General features: G+C 38.6%; 1 protein-coding gene across 5 annotated transcripts in view; it reads left to right on the forward strand.

The window, feature by feature from the left end:
• The window catches only part of DTNA (dystrobrevin alpha), a 397,895-nt gene that overhangs the window by 85,180 nt on the left and 299,009 nt on the right, over nucleotides 1-13,706 (forward strand). The window contains exon 1 of one of the 5 annotated variants that reach the window (XM_021930044.2): nucleotides 10,181-13,689. The exons of the other annotated variants lie outside the window; for them this stretch is intronic. The gene's annotated coding sequence lies outside the window, so the exon portion shown is untranslated. Of the gene's footprint in view, nucleotides 1-10,180; nucleotides 13,690-13,706 lie in introns of those variants that run through there. 5 annotated transcript variants of the gene reach the window in all.

Here is a 13,706-nt window from a genome sequence, read left to right on the forward strand (position 1 = left end):
GGTTGTTGCCTGTGTGAAATGTGTTTTTCCTCTGGCAGCTTTTAAGATTTACCCTTTATCCTTGTTTTTCAATAGTTTAATCACAGAATGCCTCAATGTGTTGTTGGTGGTGGTGAAGTTTGTTTTGTTTGTTTAGTTGTTTGGTTTTGAATTTTCTTGCTTGGATTTTACTTAACTTTTTTCATACATGTGTTGATATATTTTACCAGTTTTGGAAATTGTTCACCTATCACCTTTCCAGGTATTTCTTCTCCTTGATTTTCTCCCCGCTACCTTTCTGAGGCTCCAATTACAAATATCTTAGATCATTAGTTATTATGTTGCAGTCACAGGATTTCTGTCCCATTTTCTTCACTCTTTTTTTCTCTAGTGTTTCAGTTTGAATGATTTTATTGACATATCTTAAATATTACTGGCCCTTTCTTCTGCTGGGTCAGTCTGCTGTTCGACTTCCTAAATGAATCCTTCATTTATTATACATAATTTTTATCATTTCTATTTTGCACTTTTTGATAATGCCCATATATCGAAATTTCCCAATGTTAATGCATGCTTCTCACTTTTTCATTATATCTTTTAACATATCTATCATAATTTTTAAACAAATCTCCACCTGCTATATCTAACATTTGAGCCATCTGTGGGTCTGCTTCTCATGTTTATTTTTTATTTCATAGTCATATTTTTCAGCTTCTTCATGTGTTTTATAAATGTTTATTGTATGTCAGTGGGTAAAAGCACAGAAATAAATAATATTTACTCCCATAAAAGGGCTCATCCCTTTCTCTATTGGGCTGCTAACGTGTGTGGTGTCGGGGGGACGCAGGGTGACTGGATTAATCTAATATGATTAGATATGAATGTAAGCTTTGCTGTAGCTTTAATGTGATTTGTCATTGGCTTTAGATGTATTTGGGGAAGAAATAGAAATTTATCTTTAGGAAGACTGACAGTAGCATTGCCTCAGAGATGTCCTCATACTTAAAAAGCCTACCTGCTAATATTTGTGAACCATGGGGGTTCTCTTTCTTCTTTACACTCCAGCACCCAGCTTTCCAGGTGTATGGCTATCTCTCTTCACTTCTGGAGAACTGCTACTGTGCACTGAATGAAGACCTGTGCACCTTGAGGGGATTTCCATCAACTCTCTTGCCCTGCCCCAGCCTGTATCAACCACCCCCAAATATTCAATTTCCAATCTGTGGAAAGGAATTAACAAGAAGGCTTGGATTCTTTCTGTGGTTGAGGGGCCTCAGTATTCTAATCTGTGGTAACTGCCCACTTGCAGCTGTTGAAACTGTGTTAAGGCCAGGCGCGGTGGCTCATGCCTGTAATCCCAGCACATTTGGAGGCCGAAGCAGGCAGATCACAAGATCAGGAGATCAAGACCATGCTGGCTAACACAGTGAAATCCCGTCTCTTCTAAAACTACGAAAAGAAATTAACCGGGCGTGGCGGTGTGCACCTGTAGTCCCAGCTGCTGGGAAGGCTGAGGCAGGAGAATGGCATGAACCTGGGAGGCGGAGCTTGCAGTGAGCTGAGATCGCGCCACTGCACTCCAGCCTGGGTGACAGAGCGAGACTTGGTCTCAAAAAAAAAAAAAAAAGAAAGTCTGTTAATAGCTGGGCTGGTTGTCCTTACCCAGCTCTGTGGCGAAGGTGCTCCACCTGTTGCTGTGTCCTCAGGAGTGACAACAACTATAGAATTCTTCTCTCCAAGAAAAGGTTAACCTCATTTTGAAAATTAATTTACTTGGATTTTTGTCTTCAGCTTTCTGATGTGTTTTTTTAAAATATGATTTTGAGACTTTTTGTTGTTAAGGACGGATAAATTTGATAGAGAAGAGAAAGTGTGGGAAGGCACATAGTTACTTTTAGAACACTGCACTATCAATGTGGCAGTCAGACATGCCCCTAGTATTTTTTTTCTTTTTTCTTTTTTTTTTTTTTTTTTTTTTTTTTTGAGACGGAGTCTTGCTCTGTCACCAGGCTGGTGTGCAGTGAGTGGCGTGATCTCAGCTCACTGCACCCTCCACCTCCTCCTGGCTTCAAGCGATGATTCTCCTGCCTAAGCCGCCCAAGTAGCTGGGACTACAGGTGCACACCAACATGCCCAGCTAATTTTTGTAATTTTAGTACAGACAGGGTTTCACCATGTTGGCCAGGATGGTCTTGATTTCTTGACCTCGTGACCCACCCGCCTCGGTCTCCCAAAGTGCTGGGATTACAGGCGTGAGCCACCATGCCCGGCCTGCCCCTAGTATTTTGTAGGACCTGAGGCACGAATACGAAGAGGGACATACAAACAATATGTCTAAATATTTAAAAGCTATAAAGCAAACTTATAAATTGTTAAACCAAATATGTTTTCCTACCTTAATACATGTATCTTCATAATGATTTTTAAGGCCACTTTCATATTGAAATTCTCTTAAATATGGCCGCTCAGAGAGAGAGAGAGAGAGCACCCACTCTGCCTTCTCTTCCCATCCCTAGTTCTGTCCTGTATCTGAAAGGGCCTTGCACTAAGGTGTGTATGAACACCTTAGCTCAGCTCCTACCCCCTACATCCACATCCCCAAAAACAACTACTCTTCAACTACCCTTAAGCATCTAAGGTGTGTATACTAGAGGCAGGTTCACCTTGGGAAGACAGACCAGGATGCAGTCTCAAGGCCTTTTGAGCAGGAAACTCCAGAGTCTCACATGCTCAGAGCTTGGTTAGAAGAGGGACACTTGTTTTTCTTCTAACTCATAGCTCTTTGGGGATGACATAGAACGCAGAGGAAGACGACAGCATCAAGGCCCTCTAACGTGTGAGGCCCAGGGCAGCCCATCCCCACAACCTCTCAACCCCCTTGACTGTGTCTTCGGGCAGTACTGATGGCAACAGAATATTTTGGAGCTAGATGAGCAGACTGCATAGAGAGTGCAAATGTGGGAATAAAGTAAAGGATGCCAAGAATAACCTGTGATTCTCTCCTCAGGGCCAACTCTTGCAGTTGGATAAATAATTGAATGTGTATATCTCTCTAAATGTAAAAGGTAGCTTCAGTGTTGATGGGATACTCTTGAACAAATAGGGTACAATATTTCTAGAAGACTGATGTCTCCAGATTGACATATTATAAGGAGCAAAACTGGTATATAAAATGATTCAAGACAAACCTTACCTCAAATAACAAAATACACAAATGTGGTCCATATGGGAATCATCATGACAACTTGAAAGGGAAATTAGTTCACTATTAGATTTTACATTGTCTTCTAACAAAAAGCAAATATAAAATGACTGCTAAGTAATTTTACTTGTCTTGACTAGGTTATGACTTAATTAATAGTTTAGGGAGAACTTCAATTACAAAAGAAATGTATTTTTCACTTTTTAAGATAGATAGTTTTGCCTAGGAAGGAATTATTTATAATTATATATGTTCAGATATTTAATTCCACAGATAAATGATGGAAGTTTTAATATAGGGAACAACATGTAACTTCAGAATAAAAGGATCTCCTTATCCTAATTGAATGTTGTACTTCACTATGTCTGATAGAAATAATTACATACCTTGCTGGGATTTAGCTTTTCATTTTAGCATTGGGTGTACTTGTGGAGAAAAATGAAATATTGTGTTGCCCCCATTGGCCCCCACCCCCAAACACACAACTGCTGAATTTGGTGGGATCATTTTGGAGAGATGTTTGAGAATGTGTTCCCTTTATAAGGCAGTGGCTAAAGAGTGAAGGCAGAGAATTGCAATTAAAATGGTGGATGGGACACTCGCTTAAGTCTACCCTCTGCCTCTCAAAGGAACTCCTATAATGACAACTTAAAAAAAGGAAAGGAAAAGAAACTCACTTTCTAAAGAAAACAGGAGAGAACACAACAGCAGAGACCTACTGACTTTTCTTTTTAATGGAAATGGAATGAATAAGTGGTATGTGTTTTAGCTAAACAGAGATGTAGAAACCCAGGTGTCTGCAGAGGAGATGCCAAAAAGAAACAAATGGGAACTCCATTGAGAACCCTGGAAAGCCTCAAAGACTGGAGGCAAAAAGGATTGCTGATGCTAAGGGACAGACTTGAGGTTGAAAACAGGACTGTTTGAAATTCTTAACAAGAACTGGACTCCCACATCCCCTTCTCAACTCTTTGCAGCCTGACAACTACCCCTCTTTCACCCTGTAAGAGAGATGGATGGGGTATTATTCTCTCGAGTAACTTAACTATAGAGGCTACAAGCTTAACATTACTGGCGACAGTGGCAGGAGAGGGTGAGATACAATATAGAAATCTAAGAGACTAGAAATCTGCATGCCAAGTAGTAACAAACTCTCCTTTTCCTTCAAGCCTTCTTAGGGGGCTCAGCTCCCAGGACACTGGCAACCAGGCTGTACTTCCCAGGTGGAACATTGGAGGGGGCACCTTTCTAGAGGGTCTGACTACCCAAGGGGGAAGAAATCTTGCTATTCTTGAGGACATTTCAGTGAAGCAACTCAGCTTTGTCTAATGGTTTTATGGTAATGTCCTGAAGCCCATAATACATTGCTTGAGCAGACAGCTAAAGAATACCAGATACGGAGGAAAGTCTCCAACAAAAAGAGACCAAAGCAAACTAACCAACAGGAAATTGAAGGAAACAAAGACTCTGGAGAGAACAGAAAGCTGTTACATGTAGCTTTAAAAAGCTGAAATGTGTATTGTATAGATAGTAGAATAGAAATGGTGTTCATGAAACTAAACATGGTGCTATGAAAAAGGAGAAATTAGAGAAAATTAAATTCTTAAAAATTAAAAATGTTAGGTGAAATAATATAATCAACAGAACAAAGATGAGAGACTCTTGTAGAGATAGATGACAAAAAGAAGATAAATAGAAAATAACGTTAGAGTTTGAGTCTAAAAGTTAGTTTCGGAATGAAAGAACAGAAGAAATAGAGGTCAGAAATTGCTAAAAGTACATAACAAAATTTCCTGGAACTGAATGAATGAGTAAAAGTCCCTGAATTTCAAACACAATCAACTGGGGGAACTCGTACATATCACACCAAATATACTGTTAAGAGACAATAGAACACCAGGGATAAAGAAGAAATCATAAGTGTTTTCAGAGAGAAGAAAGAGAGAGGGAAGAGGAGAAGGAAGAAATGAACAAGCAACAAAAGGAACAAAGAAAGATAGAAAGTCAAGTAAAATGAATCGGGGAACAAAATAACTTCTTAATAACACTGGAAGCTAAAAGACAGTAAAGAAATCTCTTGAAATTTCTGAGGAAAAAGTATTTCTAAACAATGAATTATGTATAAAGTTAAAGAAACAATTAATGTAAGAAGAGAATAAAGAAATATTTTCAAACACCTGAGTTCTCCAAAAATGTGTTTGTCCCAAACATCTTTCTCGGGAAGCTGCTGCATGCTCACCCACCCACCCATGAGGGAGTCCATCGAGAAAGAAAAACAAAGAATTCAGGGAATGGGACCCAAACTACAGAGAGGCAAAGAGCGGTCCTAGGGTGACAGCTCAGTAGAATCTTGCCACAAAAAGCATGAGGGTACTTAAAAAAAAAAAAAGAAAAAAAGAACTAACATATTTGACTGTATGAAGAAGAGTGTTGCATTTCTATTGGAGAATTTGAGAAAATATAAGATGGGCAGATGAAAAATTAAGAAAACAAAATATGACACAGCTAATGTCAGGAAAAAGAAAAATGTGTAAAAGAAATATAATCATAAATTCCCATGTGGCTTACATGTGGATGATATATACAAGTTAAAATAATGTAAACACTAATTAGTGCTTTATCTAAGATTGTTGTGTGGTTAAATTGGGAAGATTAAGCTAAGGGAAGCATGTGTGTGCTCATGTGTGTGGTATGAGAATGAGAAAACGTGACGGGGAGGCAGGAAAGAAGAAGGAGAGAGAGAGATAGGAAGAGAGGACACACACGCTGGAGGAAGTATTATGTATAATATCCTATATAGAATCCTTATCTCCCATAGTAGGAGGCCAACAGATAATATCAACATATGAAAATCAAAAAGTAGGTATATGAGTATTATGTGGGAATATGGAATCATCATCATAATGAACAGTTAGATGAAGATAGTTGCCTCTGGACTTCAAAGATATAGAGAAGTGGATAGGAAATTCTTTTAAGCTCTACAGTTTTATGTGTGGTTTTTAAGAATATGTGCATGAATTTTTATTAATATGAAAAAGCTAATTGTAAAGAACATGAATGCCATGAATACTAGAGCTCTGTGGTTTTCAAGCAGTGCTTCCCAGGTTCATGGAGGGCTCCTGGAGTCCCCACAGGGAGTGTCTCGTGGAGGAGGGGGCTGAATAAATGGGGCCACAGGCTTTACACCTGTTACTGCTGAAGGAGCTATGCCTTGTCATTGTTATGTTTCAGTGAACTATTTCCTTTGAAGAAAAGGTTCCATAGAAAACAACAGCAAGTTTGAAAAACACTGATAGTAGTATGCTTATTTGGAGAAAAACTGTTCCCAAATTGCTGTGGTTGAAATATGATTTGTCCCCACCAAAACTCATGTTGAGGCTTGGTTCTCAATGTGGTGGTGTTGGGACATGGGGCCTCCAAGGGTAGATTATTAGGTCATTAAGAGGGAGCAATGCCTTTCTTATGGGAGTGAATTCTTAGTTACTTTGAGGTTGTTACTAAGTAAAGCTACCTCTCCTGTTGAGGGGTGTGTGTGTGTGTGTGTGTGTACATTCCCCTCTCACCTTCCCACCCTGTTACGAAGCAGCATGAGTTCCTCACCAGATGCAGCCATCCGTCTTGGACTTTCCAGCCTCCAGAACACAAATGAATATGCTGACTCAAACTACCAAACTCCATGCAGTTTGGTTATCACCTGTCATTTTCAGAATTGTCCTATTTCTAACCCTGGATAGATCTTTTAAAAAACTTGAATTAGAACCAGTTTTCACTTGGATTTCAAATATGGATTAGATATTTGATTATGAAAATTTGCATGATTTAAATGATGACATTAAGTATATTTTCATTTTGCTCCAAAACCAAATTTTACCCTCACTTCTTAAGCAGTATCACATACAGTATATGCTGGCAGAGTTCAAATAAGTAATGCAATAGAGATGGTCCTCTGTCCCTGGGATGAAGTTGAACATTCTGGTTTCACTGAGTGGTGGGTATATTTATGATTGTGCTCCAATTAGAGCTGCCTTTGGTTCCACAAAGGAAAAGTATCCCCACCCCCAAGGTATAGAAAAAAATACAACAAAATCTTTAGTTTTTATTTTAATTTTTTATTTTTTGGAGACAAGGTCTTTCTCTGTCACCCAGACCTGGAGTGACACCCAGACACCTGGAGTGGTGTGATCACAGCTCACTGCAACTCCTGGGCTCAAGCGATCCTTCCATCTCAGACTCCCTACTTGGGTAGGTCCCAGCTACTTGCTGGGACCACAGGTAAATGCCACCATGCCTGGCTATTTTTTTTTTTTTTTTTTTGTAGAGATGGGGTCTCACTATATTGCACAGGCTGAAAATCTTTATTTCTTTCATACTGAAGATAACCCATATGTTTTGCAAGCATGTTATATTGGTTGTTACTGGGGCTTTATAACCACTTAAAGACAAAACATCCTTAACTTGGTGAGTTTAATCTAGGAGAAAATCAAATGCTAAAACAGACACTCCTGAAAAAATATACATCCTTAGTCAGTCAGTCTGTCTCTTTCATTCTCTTTGTTCTCCTCTGTACTCCACATAGTGTGAAATGCTGTGCCTGTTCTTTATGCTTCCATTATTTCTCAATATAAAGTAATTAAAATCTGCTTTGAAAAATATATGTAATCTAGTATAAAGTTTATATAAAATATATTTGCTATAAAGTATAGATTTACACATTTTATGTATTCTGAACTTATATGCATATCTCATTTGAAGTTGACAACAACTCTTTGAAGTATTATTATTCTCATTGTAGGGATGAAGAAATAGTGACCCTTGGTGGTGGACCTCTCCCAGGTTGTGCAGCTAACAAGGGATAAAGACCAAATGAAATCTTTATTTTCAGGGTTTTGGTCTACTTGGGCCAAACACTTTCTAATTAATAAAAAGGCTAATCTTTATCAAAAGCATACGTATAACTTTAAAACTTCCAGATCACATATATAGGATGACCAACTCTGGTTTGTCTGGGACTTTCCTAGTTTCAGGGCTGAAAATCCTGTATCCCAGGAAATTCCTCAGGCTCAGATAAAACAGAATGGCTGGCCACTTTACATTCAGCAGTCAGTCCAAGAGACTGTAATAGATACCCATTATGGGAACTGAGAGAGACACAGGAAAGGAAATGCAAGTAGAAGAAAATGATCCAGAAAGTTTGTATAGACAAGAGTAAAACTGATTTCTTACCCTATCAAAGAAAACCAGTTGTAACAACCACCACAACCCAAAAATTGGCACCAACTTTTCAAAAATGTTTATGTAACCAAATACATCTATACATTTAAGATTCATGTCTATATCATGAAGTGTCCCAAAGACGCACAAGCTTGGTACTACCATATCTTCAAAAGTAAAACCTCTCAAGTGTTTTATGAGAAGAAATCACAAAACACTCAGACAGATATCCTAGGGTCAAATATCCTAAACATCTTTTTGAGATCTTGATCTCCTCAAAGTCTGCCTCATTGAAGTAGCTACTCCCCAACCCGACTTACAGTCTGCCCCCAACCCCTACCTATAGTGTGCCAGATTCTGTTTCCTGCCTGCTCTTCTCTCATTCTCACTGTCTTAAGAGTGTTCTTTTTCTTGGGTATTTCCCTCCTTTCCCTTTCTTAAAACCAACATAAGTCCCATTAATCTTCTTCTATGTCTCTTTAGACATTAAAGAGCACCTTCATCCCCTTATGCTCCTCTCCCCCATAAGCTCCTGCAATGAAGATTCAGAGAACTAGAAATGCCTCTTCAAAGATGAGGAAGAGGGTGAGGAATGAGAAAATGCTGCAATTATTTCTACTTGAATATTATAGTGTGTGTGTGTGTGTGTGTGTGTGTGTGTGTAGATTATGAAGGTAAAATAATATCATTACAGAAAATTTACAAAAAGTGAATTAAGATTTTTCATAAAGGATCCACAATCATTTTGATAGGAATTTTTCAGACTTTATGTTCCTCTCCGGTGCCTACAGGTGTTCTAATAGAGTTGAAATCATGGTGCGCGTACACATACAAGCTGATTTTTAACCTAAGTAAGCATTAGCCTATACCATTCTGTTTTTTATCAAAACTATCATTGTTAGGCCGGGCTCAGTGCCTCAGGCCTGTAATCCCAGCACTTTGGGAGGCCGAGGTAGGTGGATCACAAGATCAGGAGGTGGAGACCATCTTGGCTAACACGGTGAAACCCCGTCTCTACTAAAAATACAAAAAATTAGCCGGGCGTGGTGGCGGGCGCCTCTAGTCCCAGCTACTCAGGAGGCTGAGGCAAGAGAATGGCGTGAACCCAGGAGGCAGAGTTTGCAGTGAGCCGAGATCACGCCACTGCACTCCAGCCTGGGTGACAAAGCGAGACTCCATCTCAAAAAAAAAAAAACAAACCTATCATTGTTCCCCATTATTTGCTATCAAATATACTAATTATATTTTATATTAATAGTATATGAATTATATTTATAATACTCTACTAACTATATATATAATACTAAGTATCTTTTGTAATTAGTATATTTGTACATACAGGCCTTTGCATGATTACAGTTATTTTCATGTGATAGGCATATATAACAGGTGTCCATTTCAACCAATGTTTAAGTTTATTGGCATTTAATAGGATTATATATAGCATGCTGCTGTGGTTTTCTTTGTTTTTAAAATGTATGTGTGTAAGGTATACATGATGTTTTGATATACTCATTTTGATATATATAGTGAAGTGATTACTACAGTGAAACAAATTAATATTCCATTGTTTCCTATAGTTACTTTCATACGTGTGTATGCGCACGTGTGTGTGTTGAGTACCTAATAATCCACTTTGGGAGGCCAACGCGGGTGGATCACGAGGTCAGGAGATCGAGACCATCCTGGCTAACACGGTGAAACCCCATCTCCACTAAAAAATACAAAACATTAGCCGGGCATGGTGGCAGGTGCCTGTAGTTCCAGCTACCCAGGAGGCTGAGGCAGGAGAATGATGTGAACCCAGGAGGCGGAGCTTGCAGTGAGCCGAGATTGCACCTTAGCATACTGTATGCTAAATCTCTACACTTATTCATACTATATAGCTCTCTTTTTGTACCTTTTGATCTATATCTTCCCATTTCTGCCTGCTCCTGGTAACTGTTGCTTTACTCTATTTCTATATATTTGATGTTTTTAAAAGATTACACATATAAGTGAGATCACGCAGGATTTGTCTTTCTGTGCCTGGCTTATTTCACTTGGCATAATGTCCCCCAAGTTTATCCATGTTATGGCAAATGGCAGGATCTCTTTTTAGGGGGCTGGATAAGATTCTGCATGTGTATATCACAGTTTCTTTTCTCTGTCAATGAACACTTTGGTTGTTCCCACATCTTGGTTATTGTGAATAATGCTGCAATGAGCATGGAAGTGCAGATACCTTTAGGAGTTGGTGTATTTCCTTTGGGTATATACCCATCAGAGAGATTGCTGGGTATATTTTTAAGTTGATTGAATTTAATAAGATAATACATAGCATGCTGCTGCTTTGAATCTTCCATATTGTTTGTAGAGCCCCTGTTTTCTAATGCAGTTTATGTATAGTTTTTCTACTTTTTCTTGGACAGTGTCTATTTTAATTACTTTTAAATGACTTGGATGTACTGATGTTTTCTCTTTTAACAAAAATCACAATTATACTCCAAATTATTTTTGCATAAAAAGTATATACTTTTAAAAATAAGTGATATGACAAAAACATCAGCTATAAAACTATCACCATGAGAATATTGCCTGTCCTAGTCTCTTAAGGATATTTATTACGGAGGAAAAAAATAACAGAGGTCATTTGCTTTTCAGTGACCATGTTCTTCATACACATGGATGTCTCACAGATCAGCTAAGACCTGTGTTTGAACACCTTGGTCACCCCTGCAAGGAGCCTGCTACCAGCATTTGCCATCCACAGAACTGTGCTAATAGAATCTATTTCTGGAGAATGGCGGAGAGATTAACTTCTTGTTCATGATAAATCAAGGGTATCTGATTTGCCTGTTACATGCCCAGTTTTCTCTGGAAGCAAGCCCTAGAAGCTGTTTTTCTGATCTAATCCTGACTCTCATGTTAGTGCTTATGAAAGAGAAAAACATTTACTCATGATAAAGACTGAGTTCTAGCCATTGTAAATCTTATCAATGGCCTTGTGAAGGTTGGGGGAAAAAGGAAGAAAAAAATTGATTGTGCTCACTCACACTTGCATCTGGACTAATGCTCCTATTCCCGTTGCAGAGTGTTCTGAGATTTCTGGAAATAGCAGCAGAGAGAAAGTTGGGAATCTTAGGAGATATTTGATTGATGAATGTTGCACTATAAGGAGTGGCCAGTAACAGTTCAATAAGGAAAATTGTTATAGTTTACTCATTACTGGGAAATATTAGCAAACCTAAACATTTCATTTTTTTCTCTATTTTTCTTATAAGCCACCAAGATTGGTAGAAGTGCTGTTAACAAATATTTGCCATGTTAATATTTAGAAGCACACACATGCATACATACATACATAAGATGTATGATTTTTTTTGGCTTCAGTAAAGGTACTTGGTACATACTATACATTCTATATAATATTTTGGTTAATTGCTTGAAGAGAAGCATATTTTTCCCAAGACAAATACAAAACATATTTATCTAAGATGTGGGCCAACAAATAACCATTTTCCATAGGTTAAGATGTACACTTGTACATGAGCAGTTCTTCAGTTTCAACAACCATTTTTTGAGTATCAGTTATGTGCTAGTGCTCACTCTGAGATACAACAAAGGTGAACAGAGCAGCTGAATGTGAACCATCGATGGCCGCACCTCTGTCCATCCTTCTTAGTTCGTTTGTGTTTTGACACCATCTGTTAGCCTTGAGAAGGCGTGTTTTTGACAGAGGGATAAAGAAACACAGGGACAGAAATGTGTACTTTCTGGACTATAGGGTTATTTCTTTCCATTTATTTGTGAAGTCATCAGAATGCCTGTCTGTCAGCATTACATAGAGCCTGCAGTTTCCCTAAGAAACTGTCAACTTTGGGGACAACATTAAGGAAAGTTTCTTACTCCTCGGTTTCTATCTTTTGATCTTTTTAAAAGACATCTAGTAACAAAGTCAGGCTAAAAGGCTAAAAGCTGGTTGGCCACCAATCTGTATGGGGCATCAAAATATCACTGAAATAGGCTAGTAATATGATGCCAGTTCATCAAGTTTTCCCTCGTGGTTTCTCAAAATGGTATTGCCCTAGATATGGTAAAATATAACCTAAAATAGAAGATTCAAAACCATCAACAAACAAACAAAAACAGAAAGCTTGCTTTCTGGCATCACCGTTTTGCCGTTGAATATTTTTGAGATGTCCACGTAAGTTCCAAGGAGCAGCTGCAGCCACACCACCACCCTGAGCCCAGCCAGCTGACAGTTGCCTAGAGCTGGCAGCCACAGCTAGCTGAAATTTGGAAACCCCGAAATGCCGAGGGTTGAGATGTGTCCAATTACCAAAATTATAAAGCCTTCATTAGGCTTTTGAAGAAGTTGTGTGGTCTGTAGAATTGCATGTTTTGAACATAAAGTGGTTAGTTATTTTCAGAGGCAGGAGATCTTCTGGCCCCTGTTACCACTAAATATTAATAAATATTAAACACAAGTTAATTAATGGTGATTTAAAGGGACCCATGATTGTTAATTCATGTCAGACTCTATTTGATGAAATGTATCTTTTTCCTTGTTTCCATTCACTCAATTTCTCTTCTTTCAGATATACACGTGTATAACACACACACACACACACACACACTCATTTCCTTTTCCAGTCCGCGCTCACGTTTTGCAAGACAGTCCTGAAAAAGAAGTTTCAATAGGAAGGTAGAAGTGGTTTTGCACCCTCTCCCATTGAAATCAGTTTTTCCACAATTCTTACAGCAAGTTTTTCTCTAACAGAAAATGTACAGATTGAACAGTTGCCCTCCAAAACGCTGGCAAGCAGGCGGCATGATGATTTCTTCCTCTTAACGGATCCCAACTCATTTACTAAGACTCATTCAACTTTTAACAAAAAATTTGCCATTTCCCATTCTTACTACAGTCATAGCCATTCTCTGTAAAATTATATGTGGATATTAAAACTTAAATGCTGTCCTACAATAAAAATATTTTTAATACCCTAGAATATTTTTTCAGTTCTCCTCAAAGTTAAGAAAAAAAAAAACTGATTTGTATTTTGTGTACCTGGGAAGTTGTTCATGCTGAGTAACAGTACAAAACTTGAGCTGCCTTGCTTTCTGCTTCCAGGAATGCCAATCAGAGAACATTCTTTTTCAGGCAGCCAAGTTTGGAAGTCAGTTGGTTTCTGGCAGTGAGTAGGGGGAGGGGATGGCAGGGGAGGCACAGTGAGTCCTCGGGCTGATGTTCAGCTTCCAAGTGTTTCCGTAATATCCATCAATGAAAGCATCTCCTTTTACCCACGCAGAGACAGGTAAAAAGACAGCGGAG

The sequence above is a fragment of the Papio anubis genome, chromosome 19 (genome assembly GCF_008728515.1).
Source record: "Papio anubis isolate 15944 chromosome 19, Panubis1.0, whole genome shotgun sequence".
In the NCBI taxonomy this organism is placed as follows: Eukaryota; Metazoa; Chordata; class Mammalia; order Primates; family Cercopithecidae; genus Papio; species Papio anubis.